Source organism: Castanea sativa, chromosome 4, assembly GCF_040712315.1.
Source record: "Castanea sativa cultivar Marrone di Chiusa Pesio chromosome 4, ASM4071231v1".
Lineage (NCBI taxonomy): Eukaryota > Viridiplantae > Streptophyta > Magnoliopsida > Fagales > Fagaceae > Castanea > Castanea sativa.
The window spans coordinates 22,746,876-22,766,588 of record NC_134016.1 but is presented as its reverse complement, the minus strand read 5'-3'; positions in this window follow the sequence as shown (position 1 = coordinate 22,766,588).

Genomic DNA, 19,713 nt, shown 5'->3' with positions numbered 1-19,713 from the left:
ACACCAACTGGTGTAACTCTTGTAAAGTTACACATTTTTTACACTGTATATTTCTAAAATATCTAACAGTTAAAAAAAACACCATTAAATGTTATTATTTTTCACCTTATTACCTAATTAATAGTAGCATAGTCTCTCTCTCCTTATTTATTGCTTTTCACCGAATAATACTTTCTTCAACACAATTTAACAAACATATATATATATATATATATATATATATATATAGATATATATGCTTTCCACCAAATAATATATATATATATATATATGCTTTCAAGTAAATAAATTTCATTAAACTTTTCAATAAAATTAGGCTAGAAATTTCGGGTAATTTTTTTTTTCCTCTCTCTTTCAAATCTCCTGAAATGTATTTAAGTTCCAAATGGCAAAGCACAAACAAAACTCAGCCGACTTGGCTAGCATTCTCCCACTATATTTATTATTTAAGCTAGCCAAGTCGTGCAAGGAAACTTGGCTGAGTTTTGTTTGTGCTTTGATATTTGGAACAATTTTAAATATATTTCAGGAGATTTGAAAGAGAGAGGAAAAAATAATAATAATTACCCGAGATTTCTAGCCTAATTTTATTGAAAAGTTTAATGAAATTTATTTACTTGAAACAGGTTAGAACTTTGGAAGTTTGAAAATGTTTAACGTAGCATATATATTATTTGGTGGGAAGCATATATATATTTGTTAGATTGTGTTGAAAATATTATTTGGTGGAAATCAATAAATAAGGAGAGAGAGAATGCTAGTATTAATTAGGCAATAAGGTGAAAAATCATAGCATTTAATAGTGTCTTTTTTAACCGTTAAATCTTTTAAAAATCTATGGTGTAAAAAATATGTAACTTTATAAGAGTTACACCAGGTGTAAACTTGAACCCATCTTTTATATATATATATATATATATATGTGTGTGTGTATCAAGTTATGATTATGGATAAAGAGTAACATAACAAATGAACCAGAAGCCTTATAGTCATAAAAGCCGGTTTACCATAATCTGGCAAGAGTTGTTGACTTGGTCACGTATTACAATATCATATTCTCCCACAAATGCTAACAATTAAATTTACATTTATTTTAATGAAATTATTGTAAAATTCATTATAAACAGAGCATTACTTATTATTTTTGCTATTGCACTATTGAGTCATTGACTAACAGGCAACAATCAAGTAATAATTTTCCAAAGATTCCGTCCCTTACAATCCAATGCTTGAGAAAATTTAAATAATATATTTTATCACAACTCTGTTACAACTGTAATATAATAGAATGGCAGTAATGGAAAAAATATTGTAGGTTTATATAAAAGGAATAAATAATCCTTGATAGTTTACCCATCAAAATTGTAGCAAAAATAATTGTGATCTTAGAAATACTCCAATCACACTCAACACAAGCCGAACTCTTTTCTAAAACCATTTAATATGAGAGAGAGAGAGAGAGAGAGAGAGTATGACTGTTTATTTGAACCATATGAATACGAATAGAAACAAAAACAAAATGGACAAGGGCATCGGGTAATAGTGTCATAAGGGGCCCATTAACTGTGCCTACCCATCATGAAATTATTTGACAGACAGAAATACCATTATTCACCCAACATTCATACCCGCTCCATATCCGTATATCTGATTATACAGTCCGAAGTATGTCTTCCAAACAAAAGCACCATGGGATGGGTAGCTTCCTATTTTTATTTTTATCTCTTTGTTTAATGTGTAGTAGGCCCAGTATTTATGTTCACTAATTTTGATGGGGTTAAAGGTTAATTACGTTCTACCCTACCAGAATCAAAACCCAAAAGCTACTTTATTTAATGAGGATCAGAACCAACTTTCGTTAAATCCAACTTATTATGAACATGAACAGTACTAACGCAATATGGCTACTGCAAAGATCTTCGACACGTTAAAAGAAAGATCCGACTTCAAATTTTTGCAGTAACATTAATTGAAGAACAAATATCAGAGGAAGTACTTACTAATAGCATCAACCGCATGACAAACACGAAAGGTAGGGTCAATAACACCTCCTTTTTTGGTTACTTTTTACAACTGAGTTAAGCTGACTCTCTTAGTTTTACTTATTTTAGGAAATACTGGAAAGGAGAAAGCATACTTATAATAAATGTTGGTACGAATTTTGAAAAAATAATAAATAAATAAATCCCTCTTGGTTAACACCCCCCCCCCCCCCCCCCCCCCCCCCCCAAAAAAAGAAAAAGAAAAAGGTGAGAAAAGAGAAAAATCCAGGAAGTATGTGAAAACACTTGTTTATTAACAATACATACATACATACATATATATATATATATATATATATATATATTAACCCTTTATGAAAAACATTTCAAACGTTACCCGTTATTATTACCCTCTTTCTATTTTTTTTTTTAACAAACTATTAACTCCCTTTTGCAAGCTAAAAGCTCAAACTTATTTGAAAGGATATTGTGTAGATCCTTGATTTATATTATGCCGTGGAAATCACAATTAGATCCAATTATGCCAATTTGTCAATTAACACTCCATTTGTTTCGATGTAAAATATTTTCAAATGTAAAATATTTTCATTGGAAACATTTTCAAGTGTTTGGTAAAATTAGACCTTTGAAAATGTAAATAGCCACCTGCATCCAAATACAAGCACACCACCACAACTAACCACTTGAAAAAAAAAAGCCACCACCGCTCCACTACCACCAAAATTTAGTGACTACACACCACCACTCACACGGCCACACCACCATAACAACAACCACCAACAGGAAGCAACAATCCCAAATGAAAACAAAAATTCCAAAATCAAAAATCAATGAAACCCACTCTTATTCAGCCACCATCAAAACCCACAAACCACCACAACTATAGTAGTTCTGGCCACCAACCTCAAAACCAAACCCAACCCATCAAAACCCAACACCAATGACCCAGCCCATTAAAACCCATCACCGACGACCCACCCCACCACTGAGAGAGACACCAGCACTCGGATTTGACGACGACCCACCCCACTACCGACCTTATCACCGATCTGCACCACAAAAGAGGTAGTGGCTATCGATCTGTACCGTCCTTGCACTCGACATTCACGTCTGGAACATTGATGTCGAGAGTCAAAGTCCCAAGGGTGGCGCCGCTGGTGGGTAGCCTAGTCGGTGAGTGGCTCCGGTCGGTGGGTGGCGCCGTTGTTGGGTTGCGGCGGTTAGTGGGTGGTGCCATCAGGTTTTGGGAGAGAAGGTTTAGGTTGAGAAGGAGAGAAAATTGAGAGAGAGAAGAGATAGCGTGAAAGGGAGAGAACAGTAGCCTGAGAGTTGTTGGGTTAGACTTAGAGAGAAATTGTAAAATATTTTACCAAAATTTTAAGCGTAAAATATTTTACACAAATTTGCTTGAGTTGATTTGGTTGACTGAAAATATTTTACTTTTGACTAAATATTTTACTACAAAACAAACGCCGTAAAATGAGAAAATATTTTTCTGCAAATATTTTACATAAAAAAAAACATAGCGTTAGTTTTAAATAATTAAACCACTTATAGTCATATTTTCTATGTAATTGACTAATCTTTTGATAAAACGTACTTTACTTGTAATTTGGTAAATCTAAGTTAGGTTTAATGTATCATGAAGTATGTTGTTCAAACATATGAAGTGATATCATTAAAGACATGAGGTTTAATCTAAGAAACAGATGAAGAAAAGCTATTTCATTAAAGCTCGATACTAGCTACTATCGAAGATTAATGAAAAAGTTTGACACAAGCTCAATCTATTGAGAATTACGATTTTAGATTTCTTAGATCTTAATTTCAACCCATGATGATTTGAATGATTAGGGTTTCTTTTTCTACAACTCTAGACATATATGAGGCTTATTTTAAAAATCATCAAGTACAAAAACAGAGATCTAGAACTAATATACTTTGTAACCAAGGGCTTCCTGGTCTTCATCATTTATGAAGTAAAGAACTTTGAAGCCAACAACAATCAATCAAGTTGCTAGAGTTAGTCAAGTACTGAGATCCGTGCAAAGGAGTTGGTCACAAATTAGAGATTTGTTCAACAAGAAAGAAATCTGCTACAAGATTAAGTCCATTTGGGTCTTAAAGCAAACGTTCAACTGTAAATTAGTATTTTGGGATAGGTTAAGGTAGTGGTAAAATTCCTTATACTTGTAACCGCTTAATTATTGATTAGTAAATTCTTGGGAGTAGTGACCTTAAATTCACTCGTTGAGATTTTTTCCTTCAGAAAAATTTTCCCCATTTGTCAACAAATCACCGTGTTAATTTATTTTTCGTTGCATATTAGTTATTTGGTCATTTTTTGGTGCCTCCACAATTTACATGTAATTTAACCTAACTAATTAATTTGAGAAATTGAATTAATTAACTGGGGTTAATCTATTTTAACCTGATAAGTGGTATTAGAGCAAGCACACTTTAATTAGGTTTTAATCTCTGCTATATGATTCATTGATCCCCATTGTTATGGATCATGGACAATCTTTGATTATAACACCTCTTTTTTATGGTACTAACTATTGTGGACACAAGGAGGAGCCGCTACCTAATTTTTACAATGGTTCCTATATATATATATATATATATATATATAGTCCACTCGATGAATGACTTTTTTTATCTTACTACCAAATATATGGGTTCAGAGTTATTGTATGATCTTGGAAAGGTGTTAGGCACCCAAACCCGCTTAATCCTAAGGTTGGCTTTCTCTTATTGTGTCTTATGTCTTAATCCTATTAAAGGCACACTCAATATTGTTATTCTAACTCACACACACACTAGCATACATCTAAGCACACAACATGGCATCAATCATCCCTAACCATACATCTATCATGCTTGTCAAACAAAGCTTAACATACATCTAATCATGCATATCAAACAACCTAACATTCACCTAATCATGGCACATCATCATGTCACTAACCTTAGCATTCATCTAATCAAGGCATAACATATCAGCATCAAACAAGGTAGCAACAAAGACAAGGCAGCAAAAGGGCATGGCAATCCAACATAGGTCATAACCATGAAATCAAGCATCAAACAACACAAAAATGCCTGATCATACTAATGCATGGCTTACCTCATTTACCTTGCAACAACTCAGCACCTATGGCATTATACGCGAGCATGTGAATGCATGTTCATGGCATTAAAATGAAACAACATAAGATAAACCCTAATTCTAACACAACATGTGAGAGACAAACCAATAATTAAACATGTGAAACAGAAGCTCTAAAGCATGAATATGTGAAAAAGAACCTAAAATAGAAGTATTGCATGTGAAATTAGAAGCAAAAATATAAAATTAAGATTTTTGGGCGAGTTCATGCACACGCAAGAGCACACACATGAATAATCCAGTATGCGCAAGCAAGATTATGTGCACATGGGTTTCTACCCAAAACTCCTAGAAACACAGCAGATTTGGCAGAACTTCCAAACAAGAATTCTAACAGCCTAACATGCTTTTAAAACATACAACTATATAAACCTAAGCTAAATAAACATATAAAAACATATGAAAAAAAAAAAAGCAAACAGAAAGATTATAGCATAAAAAAGAGAAGAAAATGAAAAGAAAAGTTTAGACTAGATAACTCAAACAAAAGCTCTTCAAGCTTGATTTTTTACCACTCCCCTTAATCAAATCTATTCATAATCAACAAAAAGAGTGATTAGTAATATTAAACTCAAAGATCAAGGCCAAAAAAGGCCCTAATCAGAAGAAAATTGACTTGAGGATGTTCTGTGAAAAACTCATTCTTTGATTTACTATTTCTAGTGAATCTTAGTGTTCTCTATGGAATTTATGTGTATTTTGAAAATATACCATATAAGGCTACTTATAGTGTGAAAATAGGGGTTTTGAACGACTCCTAGACGATGTGGGATTCGTTCCAAACCTCAACATTAACGCAGAAAACTTGTCTTGTTTAGTTTTTGGAATTTGTTGTGCGTGCGTAAGATCGAACCTGTGTGCACAGGCCAATTCTTGGATGCACATAGCGAGGGTTTCCTTGGCCTCACTTTTCCAAAAATAGATTTATTTGCTCATCAAAAGTTATATTTTTCATTTTAACATTTTTGAAGTCAATTTAATATCTGATTGGGCCCTAAACCAATCTTGGGTCTTAGAATTCAGCATCATTGGAAAATGGGGGCCCGAGTCGTAAGGGATACAAAATGCGGTGTCTACAACTATGCATACTAGAATGTATGCATCAGAACATTTTTACAATCTTTAGATGAAAAGGTATGGCAGGTGTCGAAGTTGGATAGGCCAAACCTACTGAACTTCCAGTGTCGTGGTATGAAAACGAGATCAAAGCTGCAAATTTTAACAGTCAAGCATTGAAAGCCTTGTTTAGTGCTGTTACTAACGAAGAATTTAAGAAGGTATCATCCACTGAGAATGCTAAAGAAGCATGGACAATCCTTCAAAATACTTATGAATGTACCAAAGCTGTGAAAGATTCCAAGCTTCAAAGGCTAGAAATCAAATTGGATGATGATGAGACGTTCAATGAATTCTATGCCAAACTCAAGGACGTAGTGAATTCGGCCTTTAACTGAGGTGAAAATATTTCAGAACCTAAGATTGTAAGGAAAATCCTTAGATCACTTCTTGAGCAGTTCCATGCTAAGATCACCACCATAGAAGAATCAATGGACATTGATACTATTCCTTTGACAGTGCTAATTGGAAATCTGCAAACCTACGAATTAGGTTTATTAAGGTTTAGCAAGGGAAGCAATAATGATAAAGAAGATGAGCCTTCTGAAGATGAGAACTCAAAATTTAATCTTATACTACCAAACAATTCAAGAAATTCATCAAGAATGCTAATGTCAAGGCAAATGGCAAGGATCGCAGACAATTTGGATTCTCTCAATTTAAGTCTCAGAAAAGATTTAAGAGAAAATCCAAAGAAGTTGGAAAAAACAGCAACACTCCAACTGGTCCAAAGTGTTATGGGTGTCAAGCGTACATACACATGAAGCAAGATTGTCCTACTCATCTAAAGTCAATTGGCAAGAGCAAAGCTCTAGCTGCAACCTTGAGTGATACTGAATTAGAAGTAGATTCTGAGGATAGTGATCAAGAAGGAACATTCATGGCCTTCACAGCAACCATTGAATCCTCCAAGGAATCTTAAGATTTGGTTGATGACGAAGAGGAATTGATGGAGTCAAAATTTGAGAAGATGGATAAAAAAATATGACATCCTTACTGCCTACTCAAAACATTACAAAAATTCTGAAAAATATGGAAGACTTTATAGGCTAGCTATGACAAAGCTGAGTGAAGTGGAGTTAGAATGAGAAGAACTCTCCACCAAAGCTGGTGAAGCTGTTCAAACCATCTACGCACTTCAATTTAAGAACAACTTCTTGGCTGATAAGACCAAGAAACTAGATGTGAAATTGTTTCATGTAAAAGCCCAACTGGAAAGAGCTTCAAGTGCCAAACTGGATGAAATGCTAAACTTCCAAAAGGCTACATCTAATAAAACTGGTCTCAAGTATGACCACTCTCTCTCCTCTTGTAGTACTTCCTCTAGTACTTTAAATAATGTTATCTTTGTTCCTCTTACTTCAAATACTAAATCTGAGATAAATGAGCCTAAGAAAGAAATAGCTAGTGAGGATAAACATGATAAGGGAAAATCTATTCAAAGAGCACCTCCTAAGAGTGTTAAGAAGGAGACTAAGCAAAGTAATCATCAATCTTCTGATAAGAAGTCTCAATTGAAGAAACCACATTTCTGTCATCACTATGGAGCATTAGGATACACTGGTCCAAATTGCTCTAAGTGGCTTGCTACTCAATAAAACAATAATATGTGATCCTTTAGAGGTCAAAATCAATTTCAAAACTCTTTGGCTCCTCTTGGAGAACTTCTTAAGGTTGTTCTTTTTATAACAAACTTCAGTGGGTTTAATCTTCGCTCTTATCCACCTAAGCAAAGGTCTCAAAAAAAGAAAACTTCCCCCTCCAAATCTCCTATTTGGAAGGAAAAAGACTCTTCTAAGTGATTCATTCACTTATCTTGCATCTCGTGTGTTTTTATTATTTTGAGTCAGTCTAATTTTATTGCTTTTTGATATGCTTGCTTGTTTGTTTTGTTTATTGCTTTCAATAAAATAAAATAAAAATGGGGGAAAATTTGTATAAAAAAAAAAACAAACAAACAAAAACAATGTGCGTCTATGTATAGTATTACTTGTGTACCTTGGAATGACCATTGAAATAAGGTTTCTTAACTTTGTATCTCTTGTAACTTAGATAAGCATCTTCATGCATAACTAAGCAATGTGGGTTTTGTGGCTCGTTATGTAATTACTATGATTTGGTTAATCTTTTATCATTCATAGCTTTATCACTCTTTTTGATGGGAATGAAAAAAAATCCTAAGAGAAAGGCATAAATGACCATCTCACCACTAAAACTCGTCAATCATACATTTGTATGCAGTTCATAAAAGTTGTGCTAGTAAGGTGTAGCACTTGCACATCAAGAATAAGATGTTTGGCTAACATAAATGGGTTTTCTTTTCTCTTTCCTCTATGCCCATGCATGATATGCCTTTTTATGCTTAAAAGAAAAATATTCAAAGAACATGAAAAGCAAAAAGAATCAAAATTTTTACATATGGTTGCAAGCATGTTTTTAGGAGATGTGGGAGCTATATGATATACCTCAAAGGTGATAGTCTCTATCAAACAATTACGATTGTGTGTGAATGTTCTTGATTCCCTTATATCATTATTTTCATATGGTGAGACACTTATGTCTTCTTGCAAAAGTTTCACACACAATACACAAACTCTATGCTACTCTTGATACTATTGTACATGTACAATGTGATTTGGCTATCACAAGGAATACATGTGGTATTATAAGCTTACTAAACTGTCTTAATTTTTTTTTAAATAAAATTGGTTAGACTTTTTTAGTGTTTTTGGATCTAGGATTGCATTGCATCTAGAGTTTTTGATGTGTTTGAGTGCTTAACATGCTTCTTTGATGTTTGATATGGTGTTTATCTTGCTTGCATTCATATCATGACTTTTCACTCTTGAAAGTTCATGTTTCTATGTTGCTCGATACTAGCTCAATAACAATCTAGATAGTTGCTCGATACCTCTCGACACTAGCCTTTTCTATCCAGGTTTTTTGGATTTTTCTCGATACCTCTCGACATATAGCCTGATCCATCGAGCCAAATTTATAAACTCTTTGTTTGCTCAACACCTACCTTGATACATTGAAACTTTTAGCTGTCGTCACCTCCTTGACACCTCTTGATACATCAAGCTTTTATTCTTGACACCTCCTCAATACCTACTCGATTTGTCAAGATGCCTGATTTTATATATACTCGAGGGTCAACTCGGTTTTGTTCAAACTCAAACATCTCAATACTTTTCTCTTTTCTTTTGATCCAAACGCTATCTTGTCACCAAAAACCTTTTTCTCTTCAAGGTTTTGGCATTTTTCAAGCTTAAATCTGTTGGTAAGTGGTCTAAATCCCTTCTTTTCTTCATCCTTCACGCATTTCATACATTTTAGACCTAGGCATTTGAATTTTTTTGGGAAATTTAGTGTGTTTGTGTTTTTGCTAAAATTTTTGGGCAAGTGTAGACACCGTATTTTGTACCCCTTATAACTCGAGCCCCGTTCCTTAATGATACTGAAATTGTAAGACCTGAGGTTGGTTTAGGGTCCAATCAAATGTTAAATTGACTTAAGAAATGTTAAAATAGAAAATATAACTTTTAATAATCAAATAAATTTATATTTGAAAAAGTAAAGCCAATGAAACCCTCGGCCTATGCGTAGGAATCAACTTGCACGCGTGGCCATGATGCATGTGCACGCAAGCACAAACTTTCGTGCGCATGTAGGGTTCCAAAAACTATAAAATACAAAATTTTCACATTAAAGACTGGGGTTTGGAATGAATCTCACATCGTTTGGGAGCCATTCCAAACCTCCATTTTCACAATATAAATAGCCATACATGGTACCTTTTCAAAACACATAGAAATCCTAAGGGAAAATACTAAGATTCACTGGGACTAGTAAATCAAAGAGGGAGTTTTTCACAAAACATCCTCAAGTCAATTTTGTTTTGATTGGGACATTTTTTGGCCTTGCTCTCAAAGTTTAAGATTACTAGTCACTATTTTATTGATTGTAAATAGATTTAACTAAGGAGAACAGTAAAAAATCAAGCTTAAAGAGCTTTTGTTTTAAGGTATTAGTTTTAAGCTTTTTCTTTTATTTTCTTTAGCTTGATTCTGTTTTTGTTTGTTTCTTTGCTTGTTTTATGTTTTAATATGTCTATGTAGCTTGGATTTAGGTAGCCTTTGTGTGTTTTAAGCATGTTAGGTTGTTAGTTTCTCCTTCTTAAAATTCTACTATGTTTTAGTGTTTGATGCGTTTCTAGGCTAAGGTTTCTAAGCAAACCTACGCATTCATGCATCCTACATACGTGCACAGGTCAAAGTATATGTACACATGCAGCTAGCCCGCGCAAGCAAGCCTCTGCATACACGCGCATACTGCTACCCAAAAACCCTAATTTAGGTTTTTGTTTCATTTTCTCCGTTTGTTTCACATTTTATACCTTTGTTTTGACCCATTTTTCATAGATGTAAGTTTCTACTTTACTGTTTATTGTTTATTTGCCTTTCACATGTTTAAATTAGGGTTTATCTTTTGTTTCTTTATTTTGATGTCATGAACACACATTCACATGTTCATGCATTAGTGTCATAGGCGCTAAGATGCAGTAAGGTAAGTGAGGTAAGTCATGCATTCACATGAACATGCTTGATTGGATGAGTTATTCTTAATCACATATTTACTTGGATCTTTCTATGCTTGTGTTTCTGCCTTGATTTAATGTTTGCATGCTTCTACCTTAGATATGATATGATGACATGATGCTAGATGAATGCTAGGTTGATATGAGATGCCATGATAAATGTATGCTACGATGTATTGTGAGATGCCATGATAAATGTATGCTAGGATGAATTGTGATATGCCATGATAGATGAAAGATTAAATTTTGGGATGATTGATGTCATGTTGTATGTTTAGATGTATGCTAATATGTGTGTAAGTATAGATGCAATATTGAATATGTCTTTAATAGGGTTAAGACATAAGGCACAATAAGTGGAAGCCAACCCTAGGTTGGATGGTTTTGGGTGTCTAACACCTTCCCAAAACCATATCTAAACCCCAAAACTCATACTCTAGTAACAAGATCAAAAGGTCCTTCCCTGAGATGACACTATATTCATGGTTCCAAAGCCATTGTAAAACTAGGTCGCAACTACCCCCGTTTGTGTCCACAGCAAGGTTTTGCTGAGTTGATCTTATACGGACATGCATTGCATTCTCTAATATTATTTTCATATGTTCATACATTCTAGGATTGTGTGACTAACTATGAACTTTGAATGATGTAGTTTGGATTGAGTTTTTACCCATGATGCAATTTATTTTTGCACATAACATGCTCATGCACTCCCATGCATTGTTCTTTTCTTTCCTTCTTTCCTAAGCGTGTGTTCTGGTGTGTTTTTGTCTCTTTTCCATAGTTTCCTTGCTATGGCACCCAAAAAGTCTATTCCTTCTAAGAATTCGATCTCACTTCTTGGTTCTTCTTCTTTTTTGCTTCCCTCTATAAATAGATTCCGTGATTCAAAATCCCAAAAGGATTTTGAGGAAAACTTTTATGACCTGGCAATCCATTCGAAATGCTAGGTTATTCTGTCTAATTTTTCAGACACACCTCTACCCGATGCGTTTAGTTTTCGGGGTTGGGAGTCTCTTTATGAGAAACTCTCTAGATGTCCCCGCATGTTTTTACAGGAGTTCTACTCCAACATACATGCTATCAATACCTCTATTCCTCAGTTTACTATGATATTTCAAGGAACACGTATCGTAGTTATACCACATCTCATTTTTGAGGTACTACATGTCCCTAGGGTAGCTCATCTAGACTACCCCGGTGCACCTCATCTTCATTCTATATCTCTAAACGAGCTTGCCTCACGTTTTTGTGAGTAACCCATGTTGTGGGGGTAATTCTCTTAACTTCACCACCTGTGATTATGCTAAAGGTCCAAGAATGCTTAATATGGTGATGACCTTTGTTCTCATCTCACTCCACAGTCTCACTATAACACTATCACTTAGCCTCATACTTATTACATTTTCTCTCTCTTAGAAGGTCTATCTATAGACTTTCCCTCACATATAATAGTATCTATGATAGATATCTATCAAGACACTGCTACACGTGATAAGCTAATCTTCCCTTCAACTATCACATGTATTCTCACACACATGCACATTCCTATTCCTTCTTCACCTCTCTTCTCTCTCATGAGTGCTATTAGTAAGGAATCTATGCGGAAGAGTGCTGCAGGCTAGCGGCCAAGGCCAAGCAGCCTCGTTAGGAGTCTACTCCCATCCAACAGGAGGAAGCTAACATATGAGCTGCTGAGGATGATGCCTATGCTTCTCAGCCCTCTTCTACGTCTACTCCATTTTCTTCTTCTTCTAAAGTAGAGGCATCTTTCGCTGCCATCATGGATCAGCTTCAACTCATGCGTGCTAATTTTGGTAGTCATCTTGACCATCTTTCTAATGAGATGTGTCAGATGAACACCAAAATTGGTCATATTGCTTGCTGACAGTCTCGTCTTGGTGGCTTTGCTCTTTCTCCATTGCCTGATCCTTCTATGGAGTCCTCTAATAGTGGAGATGGTGCTTCTGGCTCTGCACATGATGATGAGATGACTGTCTTTCAATGTTTCACCCTTTGTCTCTCGTGACAAAAAGGGGAAATAGTTTTGGTTAAGAGGGAGTAGTCTTGTTGTTAGAGGGAGAGCTAGACTAGTGATAGGGGGAGAGTGCTTTTGAGATATGTAGTGAGTTTTTATGTATAGTTCTCATTACATGTACCTTGGTCTTGTGATCTTTTTACATACACTATACTTTTCTTGTTATATATGATGATGATGTATGTTTTCACCCTTATCTCACATGTGTTGTTTCTTTTCCCTATTTATACACATGTTTCTTGTTTTATATAACTTATTTATATTTCACACTCGATGCCTTGATGGATCTTGTTTAGTGTTTCAACTAAGACAGGTTGCAAATCTTTCATACCGGTGATCTCTCTTCTTGTAACATTTTTCAAGAGTTCATTGTATTAGTTATGCTTATGTAATTTTTAATGTAATGATTAGGGAGATTGTTGTTTTATACTTCTCTCATAATTATGCTTATGGTTTTGTCACCGATTGTCAAAGAGGAAGATTGTTAGGGTTATATTTCTATGTAATTGGCTAATTTTTTGACAAAATATACTTTACTAATAATTGGGTAGATCAAAATTGGGTTTAATGTATCAAGAAGTATGTTGTTCAAATATATCAAGTGATATCATTTAAGACATGATGTTTAATCCAAGAAACAAATGAAGAAAAGTTGTTTCATTAAAGCTCGACACTACATTAAAGCTCGACACTACCTGCTATCAAAGATTAATGAAGAAGCTTGATACAAGCTCGATCTATCAAGAATTACGATTTCAGATTTCTCATATCTGAATTTTGGCTCATGATGACTTGAATGATTAGGGTTTCTTTCTCTACAACCCTAGACATATATAAGACTTATTTTAAAAGTCATTAAATACAAAAACAGAGACCTAGAACTCATATCCTCTGTAAGAAGCTACTGCATTTGTGCGTCTTAGGGTTTTATAACAAAGTGTTTCTTGATCTTCATTATTTATGAAGTGAAAAACTTTGTAACCAACAACAATCAATCAAGTTGCTGGAGTTAGTTATATACTTGGATCCGTGCAAAGGAGTTAGTCACAAATTAGAGATTTGTGCAACAAAGTAAAGAAGTCGGCTACAAGATCGAGTCTAATTGAGTATTGGAGCAAAAGTTTAACTATATGTTGGTATTTTGGGATAAGTCAGGGTAGTGGTAAGATTCCTCATACTTGTAACCGCTTGATTATTGATTAGTGAATTCTTAGAAGTGATGACTTTAAATTCACCCGATAGGGTTTTTGCCTTGCATGAGGTTTTTCCCATTTGTCAATAAATCACCATGTTAATTTATTTTCTGTTGCATATTAGTCATTTGGTAATTTGTTGTTGCCTCCACGTTTTACATGTAATTTGACCTAATTAATCAACAGGGGAAATTGAATTAGTTAATCGGGGTCAATCTATTTTAACCCAATAAAACCAATATAAGTTTATATTAAATCTAATTGCAAAACATTCAAACACAATATATAAGGGGACATGATAAGGTGACAAAGTGAAAAACTTAAAAGAAATTTTTTCAAGAGAAAAACCACAGTAGGGTAAGTTAACCCAAACAAATGATCCACTATGGGGGGTAAGTGAAAAACACAAAGAAACTTTTCCAAGAGAAAAATCACTACTGAAGTAAAAGTAGGTTATCCAAACGAGTAATCCAATTAATTAATATGAGAAATTACAATCAACTATAAAATCTTTATACTAGACTCACAGTATAAACATTTTACAACTTCAGAACCTATGAACTCTTGGACTTATGAATGCTTCACAAAAAAAATTTCTCACGTCACAACCAAAACCTCTAATTGGTGACTCCAAAAATCTCTTAAAGATTGTATTCACTATCTTACTAAGCACTTATGATTTCAACTTTCACGACTCGATTACACCAATTCCCTTGAATACTCTCTTTGAACTCAGGTTGTATGAAAATAGGCTTTGATGATGTCTCTTTTCTAGGGTTCACAACAAGTGCCTCTCCAATGGCTCCTCAATCCTTATTCTCAATTGATCAAGCCTCAATCTAGGGGTTTGGACCGATTGAAGGGTAGTTGAATCATGCTTTTCTTGCTATCTTGAGCTGCTTCTTGAACAGTTTTGAACATTGTTAAATTTGTATGACTACTTACAGACACATTTGATAATTACATTTCATGGAATTTTCCAATCTATAAAACCTAATATTTTTCAATGGATTTCTAATACCAAATTTTTCTATTTGAAAGAAGATTGAAATTTATCAGTTGATAATCGTTTTCTAATGGCTCTTGTTCTACTACTAAGTTGAAATCTTGATTTGATTTTTATTATAAATAGTCTGAACTAACAAATCTAGTTTCTAGCCAAGAATTTTGCAATTTATTGATAGGATTTGGTTTTTTCATGAAACAGAATTTGAATTAAAATCTCCCTCTTCGACTTATACATATATAGATTTTAAGGGGAGACCATTCATTCTTATAAATACAAATTCTATATCCCACTTTTTGTATGTCATGTATTATTTTTTACTTTCCTTTATAAAATAATCAAATTTGAAGTAAAAAAATAAATAAAATAAATAAATGTATGATATACCAAAATTGGCGAAACATAATAATAATAATAATAATAATAATAATAATAATAATAATAATAATATGAGATTTCTATTCGCATTCTTACTACCCAAAAAGCATTCGATGGAATATATTTAAAAAGAAAGACATTGAGAGGTCTGCTCGCTTTCTACATTCTCTAAATACAATAGTCAATTAAGTACAAAAAAGAAAGGAAAAAAAGGGCAAAGCTGCTTAAGTAAGTAAGTCTGTATTTGTTTAATATGAAGCAAGAAATGGGGGGATGATGGGAATGAGATTCTCAACACATGCAGCATTATAAGAGAATGTCCTTTGCAATCATCCTCCCCTAGTGTTCTCGATCCCGAATCTAATCATACTTTGTCACAACTTCAATTCAAACTATATATATATATAAAAGTGAAGTTATTAAATCTCAACCTAACTACATCAAAACCTACCAAACAAAGATCTCTTTTTTTTGCCTCCTAGCTTCCCCGAACGTGAGAGAGGTTTCTTCATGGGTCTAATGGTTTAAAGTACTAAACTTATATATTCTATACATGGGACTTGTTAACTTTCATCTTAATTAATCCAAATATATAGATAAGGGTGGTGAAAATTATGGGTAGGGTATGAGATAAGGGTCCCACTCCTTTTTGAACCCGGCAGCCACCAAACAGGAGGCCATATTTTTGGTGTCGGAGTTTCTTCTTTTCTTAGATTCTTTTGTCACTTTGAGAAATAATGACAACATGTTGCAACCATGCATCATGTACTCTCTACTCTAATGCCAAAAAAGTTAAATCATCTACTCATGCCAATATATAGTCCACCAATCTAACAACTAGGCTTTCCTTGATATATTCTACTGTATAAAGTATTCTTGGCAACGGTGTTAATACAACTAAGCTAGAAAAGGACTGGATTAGCAGCTCAATTAAACTGGTATAGTACTACGTGTCATGCAATGATTCTAGGGACGATGAATGCTGCCTTTGTAAGCCACGAAGACACAAGATCACAGTGAAAGATATCTCTGACTAAACTAATTATCTGATCTATATTTTCAAGATTTTTATTATAACTCGGATTAATTTCAAATATCAACTTTAAAACACGAATTGATTAAAATTAATCTAATTAAGTGAGACTGACAAAAATTTTTACCAAATTGAGCAAAAAGTGGCTGAATATTAATAGATCCATGTCATGATTCATATTAACTATTATAAAATTTTAATAGTGTATCCAATGTAATCTCATCAAAAAATTTAAATGATGTGATACTCCTTAAACTATTAGATTAAAATAAATATTCTTAATTGTATGTGATACTCTTTACACAATATTGATGGTGGAAGCTATTATGAGTTTGAGAAAGATCTCAAACAAATAATACAAAGTATGAAAACTAAATATACATACTATAAAGTTGTGATTTACAACTATGCTTTATGTTAGCTTTATTCCATAACAAAAAGTGTTGTAATTGCATTTTTTTTCTTTGTATTTTGTGGGATTTTATTGTATTGGGTTTAGTATTAAGTTCATGAAAAATCAAGCATGCAATGAAGATAAATGCAGTGTTGCGGCTAGCTTGCAAGAAACTTGCGAGTAAAGGTTCCCGCGAAAAGGTCACATGAGAAGCACATGCTGGAAGTTAAAGAGTCAAGTGTCAGGTTGTATTTCGCGAGTACTTCGCGACAAAGATCATCTCATGAAATACCCGTGAAACTCTCTACCTAGAGGATTTTAAATATGACTTTCTTATCCTTCACCCATACTATATATACCCTCATTACCCACAAAAGTAAAAGGAGACTATTCTAAGAAAAAACCAAAGATAGGTTTCTACAACACAACACACCCACATTTTAGAGAGAAAGAGAGCTACTCATCCTTTAGTGAGAAATTATTGTAGTCTTTTTTCCTTCCTTCTCCTATTGTCATACTTTGAGAGGAGATTTGTACCCAAAACAACCCACACCTATTCAAAGTGTAGAAGTGTTTTGGAGCTTGGGAAGCATTTAGAATTTGCCAAAAGAAGTCGGTAAGGCTTGGCGAATGCAATCGGGCGGTATTGCAAGATCCGGAAAGCTAGTGAAGACAAGACTCCGAGATATCTGTTGGTAGCAGGAGCTTAGAGGGCTTAAATACATTGGGTAAACTAGGCTTGAAGGGTCTTTTGTTATTTGTGTACTCCAACTTATTCACTAGTGGATTGATTTTGACTTGAAGAGTCGTGAAGAAATTTTTCGCCGAGTTTTTCGATTTCCTCTTTGATAACATGTCTTGATATTATCTTGTATTTGCATCTTTCTTCCCTAACTTTTTATGCTTTACACTTATTGTTTATTGTTCATGTTTATGCACTAGAGTTGTTTCGGTTTTTTATGCTTCATTTACTCTTGTTCCGCACTTAAATAAGTTAAATAAGTTAAAGTAAAAACAATATAGTCGTAATTTTAAAATTAGGGGTCTAAACAAGCATTAGTGTAAAGTAAGTATTTACTTTATTAAAGTAAGAAAACTAGAAATACAAACAATCACATACAAGAGAAGAACACTAAGTATTTACTTTATTAAAGTAAGAAAACTAGAAATACAAACAATCACATACAAGAGAAGAACACCAAGTATTTACTTGATTAAAAAATAGTCTATGTCCATGAAGAGCAGAAGATGAATTTACCATATCAAGAGTTTTTTTTTTTTTAGAGCTTCAACTTATAGTGTTAGCTCCTAATAATAACTCATTATTATCAAACTAAGATACTAATCGATTTTTAGTGTAGACGGGGATTGAACCCCAAATCTCTTATTCAACTATTAAAATTTTACCACTTGAGCTAACTAAACATTTCAAAATATTAAGAGATATTTTGAAATATTTTCACACGTAAAGAAAACTCACAAATAAAAAAGTTTTTCTAAGGCTCTCTCAATCTTATTAAAAGTTTGTCCTCATGTGAAAGGATATTCCGCCAAATCCACCAAATTATCTATTTACAATATTGTAATAACTATTATTTGCTGAGCTTGGACTCTTTGGAAATGAGTAGATTTCCTTTCACACCAAGAAATGAAGACCCAAACCAAATAAGAATTGGACCCGAGATAAAACTATAACAATTCAGAATAGAAATTTGAATCAAAATCTAACAAATCAACGCATCACTCAAATTCATACAGAACGATATTTCTTCTTTGTAGGATTTTCATATTAATCCAAAAGACAAGAATCAAGAATTACAAAAACATGATATTTTATTATTGACAACAAAACAAACAAAAACAATAGGTAGTACACATCATATGTAACGCCCCAACTCTTTAATGCCAGGATACTGTCCTCTTTGAGAGTGATACAAACTCTCCCTCATGATTTTAAAATGTTTCTTACCAATTAGAGTCCAAAACCCTCTATATAAGGCCTAGGACCTCCCCCTATCTAAGGAACATGGGACATAATCAAGATTTAGTTCTCCCTCACTTCATCCCATTTAAGAGATCTTTTAGCATTTTGGGTCCCCACATTATCAATGATCACCTCTCATATTATTAAAATAATCTTCATCTACTCTTCTGGCTACTCGTACTTGCCAAAGAAAAAAACTACTAAAATATTATTTACACCATTTTTGTTTAAAGTCACATTTAATGGTTGTGTTAGGTTGACACAAATACAACTTATTTAACTTACTTGAAATGCAACTCATTTTAACCTGTTTGACCTGATCAATATTATTAAAAATTTAATAAATAACAAATTTCATAAAAAGTCATAACTCGTAACATCAAAATAACAAATACTCATGATATCTGATTCTAAAACTTTCATAGAAAAATAATAAAAATGAACCAAAAAAAAAACTCATAACATCAAAAATAAAAATGAATATTTAATTATTACATGAGTTAAATGAATTGTATTAAAATGTGTCTTTTCATACAAATAAATAACTACGTCTAAATGTATTGATTGTGGGTTAAGTGGGTCAACCTGCAACTAACCATGTTTCTTATTAAAATGTGTCTTATTAAAATGTGTCTTATTAAGTGTTTCTTATTATGAAAATTTATAATCCACATTCTTGCATATTAGATTTAGAATAATGTTAAGGTGCCAATTCCGTTTATAGTTAGAATCTTAATATTAACCTACTAAAAAAGACTTTTGAACATGAAATGGAAGAAATGATGTTGTTTTTGAG